The 15932-nt window shown below is 44.5% G+C and overlaps 1 protein-coding gene across 12 annotated transcripts in view; it reads right to left on the reverse strand.

Annotated features, from left to right (window-relative positions):
• EIF4G3 (eukaryotic translation initiation factor 4 gamma 3) overlaps positions 1-15932 on the reverse strand; it is a 4880525-nt gene that overhangs the window by 2922409 nt on the left and 1942184 nt on the right. The gene's annotated exons all lie outside the window — the stretch shown is intronic.

The following is a 15932-nucleotide window of genomic DNA, read 5'->3' on the forward strand; positions in this document are numbered from 1 at the left end:
ATGACTCCATGATACCCTTGGCATTCCTGATCAGGCACTAGATTGGCTGACCTCTTTCCTTACTAACTGGTCTTTCCAGCTGCAACTGGGCCCTTTCTCCTTCACGACCACACTCTACCTGTGGCTTCCCCTACGGCTCTAACCCATCACTTTGGCTATTCAATATCCATCTCGCCCCTCTCGCTCACCTAATCTCCTCCTTCTCCTTTTACATTTTTTTAATTAGCTTTAATAATATACAATTGACATTCCGAGATTATGCAATTGATAACACTTCAAATACTCTTTAAGGTCTAATGAACTACCACCCCCGCCCCACAGCCAGTTTGTAGATTGACTCACATTCTCTTGTAGCCCTGAGCACACTCTCCCCACACTTGTCTTGTGTTGACTGGTCCATGCTTTCACCCTCACTTTGGCTGAACAATGTTACTGTGAGGGCTATCCATTGCAGTATATCTGCTCCAGGATATTGTTTTTGCTCTCCAAGCGCTTTCTCCCACACCCGTTTTGGCTGTTGACCATTTCCGCAAATCTGTTAGGGAGGAGCTAGCACCTTCCTGCACCCCCAAGCGCTTAACAATTAGGCAAGACTTCACTAAGCACTATAGCACTAAAAAAGCTTTTTTCATGCAAATATAATCACACACAGACGTGGCCAGCCACTAAATGAAGATAGTTAGTATTTAAATATAAGGTGCAAATAACCATTAGCTGAAAACACTTGTAAATGTTATTCTATGTAGTTTTAAAATCTCAAAGCACGGTAAAGAGCTCTGTGCCAAAAGGAATGCAGTATGTGGTAAAAATAGACAACAGGCATTGCGTGGTGCCCAGCTAGCTCAGGCAGAGTACACAAACGGGATGGACAGGAAACAGCTGCCCATGCAGACTAAAAATAGGTTAGTGTACATGCTCATGCACAAAATGCAAGGAGAATTACTGGAACAGACAAAATATGAGTATATTGTGTGGAGAGTATGGCAGGAAAATGTGTTTATATATAAATGTTTATGATATAGCAACATATGATAAACAGGAGCTACAATGCATTCCTGCATAGGCAGCAGTATGCTAAGTAGTTTGTTCTAAATGGAAACCCGGCCATGCAAAAAGGAAGACTCCAGCATCCCTTGTATGGGAAGAAGGACAGTTTTGGATGAGCTATGCCAGTATCCAGTGACCAAGTCAAACAGTATATAAGGTGCCTGCTTAGCACCAGCCTGCAGGAGCCAGCCACAGAATGCTGGTCGGGGAGCAGAGTTCTTTGCCTTCCACCCACATCCTTATTTTCTGTAAAGATTAAATTTGTTATCTTTGCAAGATAACGACTCATGGCCTTAATTCCCTAGAGGGGTGAACTATTAATCTGGTGTGAGGATGATTAGGGGTACCCATGTAAGTATGGGCTACCTTTCAAATGTTCCCACCATCTTTCAACACTTGGTGCTGCATCAGCCTTCCATCTCATAGCTATGCTGCGCATGGCCAGTACATAAATGAGGTCTCTGATCTTCACCATCGCTTTCTGTTTGGTACCCCTCCTGAACTGCTCTTTGCAAGCTTCTGGGTATTGTATAGCCAGGATTATGCCCCCCCCGTCACCCCCCGGGGCCACCTTGTTCGCAATGTTCTTCCAAAATTCCTGTATAGTGCTGCATTCACAGAACATGTGTGTCATACCTGCATTTTCCTTTTTGCATTTGGGACACATCTGACTGCACCTTTGAACTTGCCAATTGCTTCTGGCGTAAGATATGCCCTTTGTATAATGTATAATTGAAGCAGCTGTAATATAGCATTTCTAGAGACTTTCTTTTGATATGAGACTATGTTGCACCATTCCTTCTCTTCAAAGGTTCTCCTCAGTTCTTTCTCCCATCCCGAGGTGCATTTCAATTCTTCCCTCAAATTACCCTCTATAAAGACCTCGTACAGCCTAGATAAATCATGTCCCCAGTCAAAAATATTTATTATAGTGTATATATCTTCATTTTCTATTGTGTCTTCGACAGCATTCTGCCACCTACCTTTTACTATACTTAGTATGCAAAAGAAATTGCCCTTTGTGTATACCCATAGCTGCTTGCAATTCTGAGAAATCTAGCAGCTTTTCTCCGTCTCACAGGTCCCCTATGGTCGCCACACTACAAGGCTTCCAGTGTGCCCGCACCCCAGCCCGTAGACCTCTTCTCTGTCATTCCTGTCGCTAGCGGTATCTGTGGAGATACTGGGTCCCTGGTTCCTATTGTTCTACAGGTCCTTTGCCATATTTAAATGCCGAAAGTTACTAGTTGTGGGTACTGTCATGATGCCTACCCCCCGAGCACCAGGACAGGCCCAGCACCCCCGGGAGCAGGGATCATGCCCTCGGGTAAAAGCCCAGCGGCCCCTAATAGGGGCTCTTTGGACTTTGTCCTGGCGCCTTTGGCGCCAGGCTCATGTTGGACATCAGTCCTGGCGCCATAGGCGCCAGGCTCATAAAAGAGGGTGTTTGGTGCACTTACCTGACGCAGACCATGCTGCATGAAGCCTCAAGCCAAATGAGGCTTAGGAGGGACTATTTTATCAAAGGAACTATTTTACTTGGGTGGGGACCGTGGAAGAATACTTACCTGGAACTTCTTCCAAGGCTATTTAAACCAAGCCTGAACTGTCACACGTGCTTCGCGTTGCTCTGCATCTAGCAGCTGAACGCTCACCGTGCCTGCTCCTGCATCTTGCCTCCAGCCACGCCCGCCTCGATCTTGGGATACCTGAAAGGAAGGAAGGGAAGAGAAAAGGTGAAAACCAAGAACTTAATCTAACTTCCTACCTGTGTCCGGAACCATCACGCCAGCGATCCTGAAGATAGACATTCTTTAAAAGCATCGCGCTACTTGTTGCAGCGCCGCGCATCACTCACCTGCCTCGTGGGCTCTTCGCTATCCACCGCGACCTTCTGGGCATTCCGCCACATCTCTGCACCTGCAGGGGAGAAGAAGAGACAAAAGGTGAGCAGGAGGAACAAATGAGGAAAGCCTGATTTTCCGTCACAAGACTTACCTGGCCATATTTGACAGAACTACTCCTCATTTTGGGTCGGCGCCACTTCTTGGCCTGGTACCGCACCCCAGCCCCTAAGGGGGGAAAAAAAGAAAGACATTACTAGAGGGATTCAAAGACATTTGAAGGGATCATTTTATCACAAACTCACCTGAGTTTATCTCCGGCAATATCCCTCGAAGCATCACTTCCGCTCTGCACCTGAAAATAAGGACAGATCGCAGGTTAAGAAAAGCAAACAAAGAGAAGACTCTACTCTGGAACTTTTTAAACTGCATACTTACGGCATTTCGCCTTCCGAAACCAGTAAAGTAACTGGTCAAATACGCGCCCCTGCACCAGAAGCAGGATGGAGAGCTCATCCATTCAAACATTAAGAGAGATTTTTCTACGGGCCAGACAAGCCAGATTTGGGGGTCCAGTTCAGTCAGTGTTTCGAATCCTGCGCATCACGCTTGAAGAGGTCACAGCAATCCAGACCAGGTCAGCGCCTCCGTGGGAGCCAGGTGAGCGTTACAGGTACAGACTTGGCTCTTGTGGGGCTACCCATACCAGGTCTCTTAAGTGTAACTGTTTTATTGCCGGCTGCAGGAGTGCAGTGTCCACAGTAGGGTTGTCTGCCATCCAATTCAGATTTGAGATGTATAAAGAGATCCTCATATAATGTATTGGCTTGGGGATCTATTATTGATCTGTAAAGAGAGAGGAGCCTCCAGTCCACCTGTTACTTGAGAGATCTGAGACCCAACTCTTATCTCAGACTTGCAGTTAGTAAACTATTGGGCACGCCCAGAACTTTCTTCCAAAACTTGCCCTCAAGTTTCTGCCAGTTCAAGTCCCATGCCAGGGGTTTAGCCTCTATCCCATACAAAAGTAAAGGAACAATTCCAGATATATAAAACCTAATCGCTGGCACTAAGGAAAATGTGCAGTAATGCCCAAAAATCATCTGCATCTGAGATGTTAACTGGGATGCTTTAGATGCAAAATCAAGTAATGTTTGAACTATTCTTTTAAGTGTGTACAGGGTATAGCGCAAATAAACGATTTCCTCAACGAATGGAATCGTATGGCCTCCCACTGACGAGGAGAATTTATGTCCTTGATTCCTCTGTTCCCCAAAAATGATTACTTTTGATTTCTCTGGATTGATGGTTAAATCATTCTTCTTCACATGTATATATCCAGAGAATTTAACAGCCTTTGGAGACCCACTGCTGTATTATCCAAAAGGACAATATCGTCAGTATACATTAGCCATTTGATAGAATTAGGCCCAATTTTTGGACTTGCTAATTCTGCTGGATCTATTTCCCTTCCAAAGTCAGCCAAGTAAGAGTTAAATAGAAAAGGGGCAGCCATACAGCCTTGCCGAACTCCTCTTCCTGCTTTGACGTGCTCAGAGAGTTGGCCTTTGGGGTTCTGTCTTATTCTGACTGTATTTCCCTCGTGGAGGGATACTAGCATATTAATGAGCAATTTTCGGGGCTCCCCAACTGTCTAGCTTTGACCATAGGCGATCTCTATTGACCTAGTCAAATGCACTAGACAGGTCAATAAAGGCACCATAGAGCCTCGATATTTTCTTGCTTCCCTTTCTCTCACAAAGGGAGGCCAGGATTATACCGTTGAGGGATGTAGAGTGACCCCTAAGGAAACCAGTCTGTTGCTTGGGCAGAACGTTATTATGTTTGCCCCATTTATCTAATTCTCCAAGCAGAAGGCTGGCAAATAGCTTGCTCACCACATCCAGCAATGTGATTGGTCTATAGTTTGCTGGATTCTTACGATCCCCCGTCTTGAAGATAGGAATAATGATGGCAGACTATTAGAAGGGGGAATCTATCTTTCTTCAAATATTTCCCGGAAAAATACAGTCAGGATTCATGCCCACATTTATGCATTACCTTTGGTAGGTTAATCCATTGGGACCTGCTGCTCTAGAGAAAGAGGACTTATTTATCAACTTAAGAAAGTCACCTTCTGCAAATTCCAGAAACCAGGGTACATCTAAGGTCTTAAATATGAGAGCCCCCTTTGGTTTATGATATTGTGTAGAGAGATGATTAACCCAGTCATTTTCAGACACAGCGTTGGATTGATTAATGGTTTGATTATTATTCACTGTGTTAATTATTGTTCAGAAGCTGCGAGATGTATTGTCGCATAAAGCTCTGAGCATCAATTCTCCATCTTTCTGTAGGCGGGTCATATGACGCTGTTTTGACCAGTTTTATAGTTATTTTTAATGATCTTTATCCTTTTGGAAAATTGGCCCTTATCTGGAATTTCCCTCCTCATGAGGTTTATCGTGTTACGCATTTTATGTTTTTTGAGCCAACTGGCCTCATCAAAGTTATGTATATGTGATGGAATTCTACATGTAGACATACCCTGGGGATATTCAACTGCCCACAAAAAAATCGTGAAATCCCTGGGGGGTGCATTTTTGCTTAAGATCATCGGCCTGCAAATCTCTGCAAACCAGCTGAAGAACGTTATTGAGATGGACTCTGGGCCTCATTACACGGAAGGCGGTAAGGGTTAACGGTCACCGGTAATGGTACTGGTGACCGTTAACCCTTACCGCCTTACTACGAGGTCCCTTTGCGGGTTGGTACTTTAACGCCTGTTTTTTAGCAGGCGTTAAAAACCAACCCGCAAAGGGACCAGGGTGCTAATTACGGTACCGCAATTTGCAGTACCGTAATTAGCACCTTCCCCATTCCCATTATGCCCTGTGGGGCAAAAATGGGAATGGGGAAGGGCAATGGGGGAAGGGGGAATTACCGCCCCGCCAACCTTGGAATAAGGCGGTAATTCCCCTTTCCTCCAAGGCAGTGCCGGTATTTTACCGGCATGGACCAAGGTGCTTATAGCACCTTGGTCCACTGCCTACCGTGTAATGAGGCCCTCTGCCTCTCTTATATTTAACTAAATAGATTTTTTTGATTGTTAACCATTTCTGGCTCTGACCAGAACTCTATTTTTTCCTTAACATTCCAAGAGAGGGCCGCTTCGAAGTGCTTATGGTCACTCGTTCCACCATCCCTTACCGTGAAATGCATACACTTCCCAAATAGCCAGGACGATAGGAAAATGTAATCTAAAGTAGATGTCATTTTTCCACGGTTCAATGTTATTACCGGGGGGACATCCCACTCTATGGGACAATTTGCAATCCTCATATCTCATTCCGTGAAGGACAACCACCTTCTTGCATTGGCAGATACAGGTTTGATGTTCCCCCTGTATGGCTAGGGACACATTGTGAATTCAAGTCTCCTGCGATTAAGACAGGGGCCCCTGGATAGGTACATTTTGTCTGGGTTGGGAGATTGGCCAAGGACTCCAAAAAGTCAGTGAGTTTTGCACAGGCGGGGGTTCCAGTAAAGGTTTATGGCTATTAGTTTATTTGTGCCCTCCTGTGACGGTACAGCAAGGTTTACTGCTAGAATCCCCTCTTGCTTACAGGTGATAAGTACCGCCTCCTTGAATAATGAGGTCTTACATGCTATTAGCAACCCTCCTTTAGGTCTTCCCCTCCCCATAGTGGTTGCTGGCTGGACTATCATTTTAAAAGACACTAGTTGAGGGGAATTGACTAACCATGTTTCCTGAAGGAGGACCAGATCATTGTTGCTGAAAACCTCTTTTGTCATTGTTCGATTTTTAAACGAGCTGGAGCCCCGCGTGTTCCAACTCGCAAAGCTTATTTTTTCCCCCCAACTAAAGACAGTCTTAGCCCACCTCAAGTTTCTGACAGACTTGGATTATAATTTTGGGTAACATAGACCACACTGCTTTCTACGAATCGTCTTGTTCACTTTGGCCATTGTTTACCATCCTCTTGATTTGATCTGGCTTTTCCTTGGCTCCACCATCGTTCTACTCGGCCTTCCCTACCTCCACCCTCCTCTAAATGGGGCAAAGATTCATGGACATCTAAGCCTTGTTGCTGTAGAAGACTAGTGGCTGCGAGAACAGCTTTGGCCCCAACTTTGGAGGTGAACCCAACTTCTGCCATATGGGCAATTTGGAGATTGGGAAACTGTACATATTCGATATATTTTGTTGAGAAGAGATACAGATCCAGTATCTTTTTTAAAAGTGACAAAATAGCACCTTGATTCAAGAATTTAGTATTAAGTTTGTTTTGGGTATGAAAGCCAAAGTCTCAGTACTGCAAAAGGTGCTAGTTCATCTTGGCAGACACCAGAATCCTTGCTTCTGGGGCAGGAATCATCTCATCAGTGGCTTCCCGTTTCTTTCGGTTGTCGGGACAGCCCCCCTCTGATGCCCTTGATCCTTAGGTGCTGGAATGGCTTTCTCCACTGTGTCCAAATCCAATTGGGGTGACTGAGGCATGATGGCTAAATGTTCTTTGCTCACAACCCCCAGAACTGGAACCTTCTCTCTCATTCCCCATTAGGAAAATCGGGGCCAGTTTCAAACTTTCACCGAGCTGTGGCTTGGTCTTTCTTACTGGCTTTGTTCTTGGCAGGAAAATCAGAGCCAATTTTACCAGTCTCCCAGTCATGTTGGTTTCTTTGATGTCATTGGCTGCTTCTTTTGGTACACTGTCAGCCATCTTCGCCGGCTTTGGTGGACCGAGGGTAAGGGCTCCCAACTTGATCCTTGGGGTATCATCTGTCTAGATGCCTATGGTAACCTTTACCATTTTTATATCGGCCAACCCGGAGGGTTCAATCGACTGCCTTTGTCTCTTTTGTTTTATTGATTTGATGGGGCACTTCTTTAGCTCTCTTTGAAGTAGCTCGGGCTGACCCGTCCCATCTTTTTTATGTGGTTTCTTGGGCAGGATGCCTAGTCCATTGATTAAACTATTTGCACCTGAGTTCTTCAAATTTTTAACCTTCATGTTTTTCGACTTCTTCTCCCGCGGAGAAGCTGAAGAGGCTGCTGCACCGGCCTTCTTTTGTTTCTCTTTGTTGGCCCTTCGTCTCCCCCGGTAGGTTTGCAGCGAGCTTTCTTTCCATGACACCTCCTTTTCTTCCTGGTCTTGGGGAGGGATGTCATCCTCTGTGAGGGCTATTTTATCGCTAGACTCTGCTTCCACCACATGCGCCAAACGGCAGAATTCCTCCAACACCGACTCAGAGGGGTGTCATCAAAAATTGGAGTATCTTTGTCTTCTTCTGTTGGTATTATGGCATCCGATCCCTGAGCCTTTCCCATCTCATTTGATCGTATAAGGTCAGTTATCAGAGTTTATGGTTCTTTTACGCCCAGTCGCAGATCTCAGAGGATTTCTTTGATTCCGAATATTTCAATGTTTTGTTTATTGATCCCTTCTGACAAAGTTGTTAGGGGCGGTGCAATCATTATGTTGATGGCATTTCTTAAACCCACGAGTAAAAAACCACATTTCTCAATATCTTTGGACATCTCCAGCAATATTCCTGAATGGGTTTGCACCTCGCCTTTCATTATTTCAAACACCCTGACCAATGAGTTGAGGACAAAGTTCAGTGCCGCCAAAGTAATTTCATTTGAACCCAGCTCTTGATTAGAGCTGCGAGGTGTGATGCATGCCGTCATTTGCCCTTTGCTTTGGCACGATTGACTCCTGCTTAGAGTCTTCAATCAGATTCAACGTGAGCAATGTATTTACTAAACTGTTCAATGAGATAGGGGAGAGATTAAGCCCCTGTGTGAGATCAAGGCTAGGAGTTGTGGTACCTATTGATTTGGTCCCCACCGTGTTTTTTATACGATTGTACGATTGCTCCAGTGGGCCCATGTATAGGTCACCCGTACTCCTGCGTCTCTGCCTACAAAAGTACCGATTAATTTTCCCTTTTAGGGTGGAATCCGATGTTGATATCCCATTTTCATCATCTCAATGTGGCCTTTGGATGTTGGCCATGTTGTGTACTTGGGCACAGACAAATACTTCCTGTCCAGTCGGAATGCTTTGCTATATTTGCAGACTCTGCCTGCCTTCAGACGATTGGGATTTAGATAAGAACGAGCCCTCCCATTCTGGGGCCCTAAGATCATCAATTAATATGCTGCTCCTTAGGTTATATCTAGTAGAAATAATCAACTTTTGGATTGGGGACTCCGCGTATCCTTTCTTCCCGGACACTGGATTCCCTCAACAGATCACTTTCCTTTCAAGTAGAAATACTGGAGGGTAATCAAGCGTGCTTACGTGGAGTTTCAAAGGCTAATTATTCTGTCTCCAGATGACGAAAGTTGTAATAATGTTTACTTGCAGTCTGTAGGCCCAGCATGAAACTATAATGACTGATAATACCAAATCCAAGCAATGGCAGAAAGAGAAAAAGCACAGCTTCCATACTTGATATTGTCGCTCTGTGTCCTCAGCTGGCAAAGATAGTGATACCCGATGGTATTTCCCCTCCGATCCACGCAGAGCCTCCCAAAGACTCCACAAGACTCGGCACCGACTCACAAGACTATGCGCCGATTCAGCGCCGCTCCGCGGTGTAACGGGATCCTTGGCAAATTAACTGCGCCATCGTAGAAACTCTCCATTCAAATCCCTCAGCAGTAAAAATAAAGATGTGGAGAACAGATTGGGAAGCTACATGTAAAGAGAGAGTAGCTGCGAGATCAATGGAGCATGCTCCTGCTGAAGCAAGAGGTTTTAATGTGCAACAAAAATATCTGCAGCTATTTCCAAACCCCAAGGCACGAAGACTGTTTATGCTGTTTCGACTAAATGCTCTACAAACTAAAGAGCAGTCCAGCCATTGGGCCTGCAATGCTGGTGTTAATCTCTCGTGCAGATTCTTTAAGAGCGAGACTGAATCGCTTAAACATTTGATATTGTTTTGTCCAAAATCAAAAGATGAGTGCTCTATTCACTTGGCACGTAGGAATGAGGACCATCCGACGTTATGCGCGGAAGAATGGTGGGGGTGTATGTGGAATGGCAGTGACATGAAACTAATAATGCCTCTGACATCCTTCCGAGCAGTGATTGACGTAAGGCTAAAGGCTGGCGAAGAACTGCAGGATAAGAGATTGATGCAATAGCCAAATGAACAGGACATATTGATTAAAATGAGACAAGGAAGGGATGGATGTTGGGAGGGAGCTGTGCTGGGGATTGTTTGTTATTTGTAATATTTTGAAGGTTTGAATTTAAACCAATAAAATAAAAAAAAATAAAAAAGAAAATTAACTGAGCCTCCTCTAGTGGAGCTGGAAAGTATAGACTCCTTCAGCAAGGATTGAAGCCAGGTAAGCGGGGCAAACGGAGAAAGCGCTGCACACTCCACTTCCTCATAGGGCTCCACCAGACTCTGCGCTGACGCCACAAAAAACTCAGCCTTCCCTATGCACAGGGTCTTTGAAGCGTGTTGAGAGCATCTCTGTGCCTGCGACAAAAAGCTTCTACACTCCTTATATAATCCCGAAAAGAATCTCTTTAGTATACTGTATGGGATATTTCCAAAGCAATGCATTAGCCTAGGTAACACTACCATTTTTAGTAAGGCCGCTTTGCCAACCATCGACAGGGGCAACTTACCCCAGAATTACATGGACTTGATCAATCCGTTTCTTGTAATTATGGTGTTATGCTTGTGTTCCTGCTTGGGGTCGTGATATATATTTGGTCCAAGGTATCTAAAGGAGGTCCTGCTCCACGTTTGGGGTAGAACCGGTAGCTCACTATCTCCCTTTGCCGCTAACTGTGCCAGCAGGAACAAGCCGAATTTATTCTTATTTATTCCTATCTCAGTTAGTCTACTGAAATTGCCCAGTACTTCTAACACATACTGTAGGTTCTCTTCAGGGTTTTGTATGAATATCAACATATCGCCTGCATAGATGGATACTATATGTTTAGCCCAGTCTATGTCTATTCCTTCATCGCTATAGTCCTGCCTAAGGTAAACTGCTATAGGTTCCACTGCATTTATGTACAGCATTGGGGACAGTGGGCAACCCTGTCTAGTGCCTTTCTGCAGCTCTCATCTATCTGAGTAGATAGCACCCATCGTATTCTTCTCCCCCATTTCATGTAGTGCGGCCCAAATCCCATTCTGATCATTGTAGCATATAGCCAGTCCAAGTGCACTGAATCGAATGCTTTAGTCACATCTAACAAATCCACTGTGCAGTATTCCTGTGTCTCTAGTACTGTTTATGACATGATGTAGCCTTCTCTGATCTCCTCCTTCTCTCCACATGTCCAGTGTTATGCTGATGACACACAGCTTCCCTTAAAACTTCCCTCTGCTACCTCTGCTTCAGCTTCCTCTTCTCTCATCCCTGACTGTCTGTCTGCCATTTAGGTATGGTGTGCAGCTAACTATCTCTGCCTCAATGCCAGTAAGACAGAGAACCTTCTCATTGGGACACCTGCGTCCTCTTTTCCTCCCACCATCTGTCCACCCTCTGGGCCCTCTACCCCCTACCATACAGTGTGGCCAAAAACCTTGGAGTCATCTTCGACTCTTAATCTCTCATATCATGGATCTTGCCAGGTCCCGCTTTCAGCTCCACATCCTCCGAAGCATTCTCCCTTTTCTCACCTTCCCCCAGAAGCTCAATGTCTCCACAGTTCTGGTCCTCTCTAGGCTGGACTACTACAACAGCATCTTTCTCAATCTGAATTATGGGTTCTGGGTAGGGACCACGCGCTCTTGTTAATACAAGACGTTATGAAAAGATCTCTTCAAATCACATGTGTTTGCTTTAAGAAGAGTGGGTTTTATTCATGGTTCGGACGGACAGCCGACACGTGTCTTTCTCAATCTCCCTCTTCCCTCCTTATGCCCCTTTCAGCTAATCCAGAAAAGGGTTGCGTGACTTATCCTTGGCCTCAAGTCCAGGGACTGCATCTCTCCAGTCCTAAAATTTCCCCACTGGCTCCCTGTGGCTGCCAGGATCAAATTCAAGACCCCCTGCATCTTCCACACGGCTTTCTGGAGCCTGAGACCACACTATCTCCAATTTTCTCTCCTTAAATGCTCCCCTGCTAGAGACCTATGCTCCACATACTCCAACAATTTGACTGTCAAACACTTCTCCAAGCAGAGAGTGGGGGGCAGGTCTCTCTCCTCAGCTGGTACCTCCCTTTGCAACAGCCTCCCTGCCCTTCTCATACTTGACCCGGATCTGCTAAATTCTGAAAACTGCTAAAAACTCTGCTTTTCTCCACCTCTTTCCCTTTCTTGTTAATCACCCCACTGCCACTGAGACAAGTTGCCGGATCCTCATGAATCTCACAGGATACCAGGCCCTTCTTCCCAGTTGGTGCCAGCATCGTCCCCCACACCCCCATTGCACTGCCCCCGAGGGCCCTGGCTGGCGTATCTGCATCCTGCCCTTGGGAGTCACCTGAACTAGCACTTAGCCTGAGGCATCCACCTTGGCTCCCCTTGGCACTTCCCCCACCGGCACTTGTCCATTCCTTACCCGCCAACCCTATCTCCTGCACTTTTCTTCATCGCACTTCCACGTCTGAATGAAACAAGGGCTAGTAGGACCACGACTGTATATTTACTGTTTTGTCAATGTTTATTCTTTCCCTGTTCCATTCCCATTTAGCCTTGTGGCGCTTTGAAACACAATTCTTCTGTTGTCTAGGTGCCTAACAAATGTTAATGTTAAAAGATATTTGTACCGTGCACTATCACCACCGGAGTGGTCCCCTGGCGCTCTGGCAGCTCTGAAAAGGGAAGGCGGGTGAGTTAGTGGGAACGAGCAGAAAGAGTGCAAGAGAGCAGTGATGTGCCACTGGCAGCCTCAGCCCGGTTAACACTGTTCGTTGGGTTTGGGGTGCTTTCCAGTCGATAGCATTGTGTGCTGTCTCATGAGTGTATGTGTGGTTTGTTTTGTTGTTGCGGTGTAGTGAAATGTGTGTGGTTTGTTGTGCTATAGGGTTGTGGTTGTGCTTGGTTAGAGTTTGAGAGATGTATGCAGAGGTGTGAAATTGTTAGTGGGTTGGTTTTTGGCATCGCTGTCTAGAATTGATGTGCTTAATTTTCACGTTCTTTCTAGATGTGGCGTGTGAATATCTCTGCATTTCTATCTAGATCCGGTACTGGCTAATATTCACAATCCTATATATATATTCACAACTGTATCCAAATGTGGCACTGGCCCACCTTCAAAAATGCTGTCTATATGTGAAGCAAGCTAGTATTCACAATTCTGTCTAAATCTGGCCTCTGTAATATTCCCAGTGCAGTCTAGAGGTGGCACTGGCTAACAATCGCTATTATGTCTAGATGCTAAATGCTCAATTCGCATAAGTCCTTTCGCTAAGTGTTTTGGTCCACTGTATTGCTGTCCACTCTGCTCCAAGGAATAGCAGATTCGAAATTGCCAGCCGAAAGAAGTCAGCGCTGCGACTGCATCACATGACCGAGGAATTCGAGCTGCACAATTGGACCGGTACAAGAATTGCCCCTCTAACCAATAGACTGTGACATACTTATTTGACATAGAAGAGACTAAAACTGACCTGTACTCTCTCCACAGGAGTGAGCCCGCCCCCTTCTCCCGGAACTCACAAAAGCACAGCGCACACGCATTCGCATAAGTGCTTTCGCTAAGTGTTTTCGCCCGCTGTCTTGCTGTCTAGCGGTCGTAAGGGAGTGAGAGGCTGACTCCATTAAAATTCACACTTTTGCATGCTAGTTACTAACACAGTGTTTTGTAAACGTTAATTTGTACATTCATTGTAACAATGGGTCCAAAAAGGTTTACGTTAAAAACTGGAATGCCGGTTACCAACGGAAGAACAAGAGAAAATAGCACAAGTGAGTGTATTTAATTTACATGCAAATCTATCATCTGTAGCAAGACACGCAGGCTTTATGCCGGGTCGCTCAATATCACTCACTTCAGATATTCGATTGTTTTATGCCAATGAACCTAAAGAGAAAGATTCAGTAAACTCTGAAAGTCAATATGATGAAAATTTAGTCCGAGAGAAACCTATTACTACTCTTAACCATGTATCCGTTGTAAATCCTTTAAATTCCATTTCATCGAACAAATTAATCCCGGAAAATGATAACCTACACATAACAGCTATAGACAATTCGGGAATTGTCACATTGACAGGAGAAGTAACAGATACCATGCTGATTACTGCTTGAATAGCAGATGAAATACGCTCAATTACTGCAGAACAACCACTAGCGCCAGACATCACTTCATTTGTAATGGAGCCAGTTCGTTGCTCAGTGGCAGCTCAAAAGAGATTGTGACAAGCCCATGGGCAACTAACATTGGCTGGGGAGGTGGACGAGGACGCACTAGATTTTATGGACTTATCCAATAAATCTAGTCCACACTCACAAGATATTTTATACATTTGTTCCAACTCATGGGATTTAATCCAATTACAAGAGGATATTATCTGTAACAATGCTACTATACAACATGAACATGTACCCCTATTAGAATATTAGTTCACGAAGATCTGATAAAAGAATGTCCATCAGTGGAAAAGCAAGACAATTTTGTGAATGAATCTCTCTCCTTTATAGCCCCAACCCCGAGACAAACTAGATTCCAAGAGATCCCAACTCGCTTCTCTTTTCCTGAAGCCCCTGCCCTTAATAATACACTGTGGACTATGAACACAGCTTTATTAGCAATAGCAAAATTATATGAAATAAGGGAAGCCAAGGTGAGTGGGCAAACAGCAATGATAGAACTGCTCATCACCAAAATGAGTGACATTGAGACTTGCCTTAAATTTGGCACAGTTCCATCTTCACAGTCATCCAAAAACCATCTAAATAGTTTCGATCCATCTAAAAACAATAAAGCTCTGCAACCCGATGAGGAACTTAATTGGCAGAAAGATCCTATTCTCCAAAATGGTGAGAGTGTGGAGACACGAGCAGCTCTATCATCAGATGTTGCTAATAATTCGAGAATAGAGATGGTGCCCGAAATAACAAACTCGTCAAACAATGAGCACTTAATACCAATACTTAAACCAAAATAGTACAATTTGGTAATATTAAACAACGTAACACTAAACATAAATGGCCCTTGCTAAAAGTATCTCTGGCATCAGAACCATTGTACATATACCTAGGCATCTTGATATGCAACCAGCAAGGCCAGGCCGCCTTCGATCTTTACATCAAACGTAAATTACAGAGAGCCACTTCACAGGCCCGTTTGATTAGAGCCAAATTTTGCAAATCCTCCATCTCCCAGATCTGGTGTATTATAGGCAAAAAGTAACACCAGTAATTACATATGGATCAGAAGCATTACCTGAGAGATCGTATGACTATTGGGCAAAATTGGAAGGAGAGTACTGGAAGCATGTACTCAACCTCCCAAAATCGGAGCCCATATGTCTAATAAGACATGAACCAGGTCTGTTATCATTGCATGCGATACACAAATGGAAATTGCGCTATTTCTATCGAAAATGCATTGTGGCAGACTCGAAAAATGCCTTGTTACATCTCTTGGCAAATTATTTACTGAAGTCATTAGATACATTTCCTCTATTATGGCGAAGAAAGGGCGAGAAAATTATTATTAACAGAGATATCTCAGTAGAATTACTGATAGAGAATCCGTATAAAGCCAAAAAGTGTATTTGGAAATGTGATTGGATCCAGACGAGACAAGCTTGTTTTAAATATCAAAAATGTGTGATTAATCCATTTGCGCTAAAATGTTATGGCATAACAGAAACCCATTTAATGCAATTTCCCAGATCACAACAACGGGGTGATTACGTACGCTTTCAGTTGAATTTATAGCCCACTAATGAGCTGTTACATTTGCGTAAATTAATACCAACAAGTAACTTGAAGTGTCAGTTTTGCAAGCTAATGCCTGAAACAACGAAGCACTTAGGTACAGAATGTGTTATGATATATTATCTAAGAGTGATACAT

The sequence above is a fragment of the Ambystoma mexicanum genome, chromosome 8 (assembly GCF_040938575.1).
Source record: "Ambystoma mexicanum isolate Mex_15411 chromosome 8, UKY_AmexF1_1, whole genome shotgun sequence".
Taxonomy (NCBI): domain Eukaryota; kingdom Metazoa; phylum Chordata; class Amphibia; order Caudata; family Ambystomatidae; genus Ambystoma; species Ambystoma mexicanum.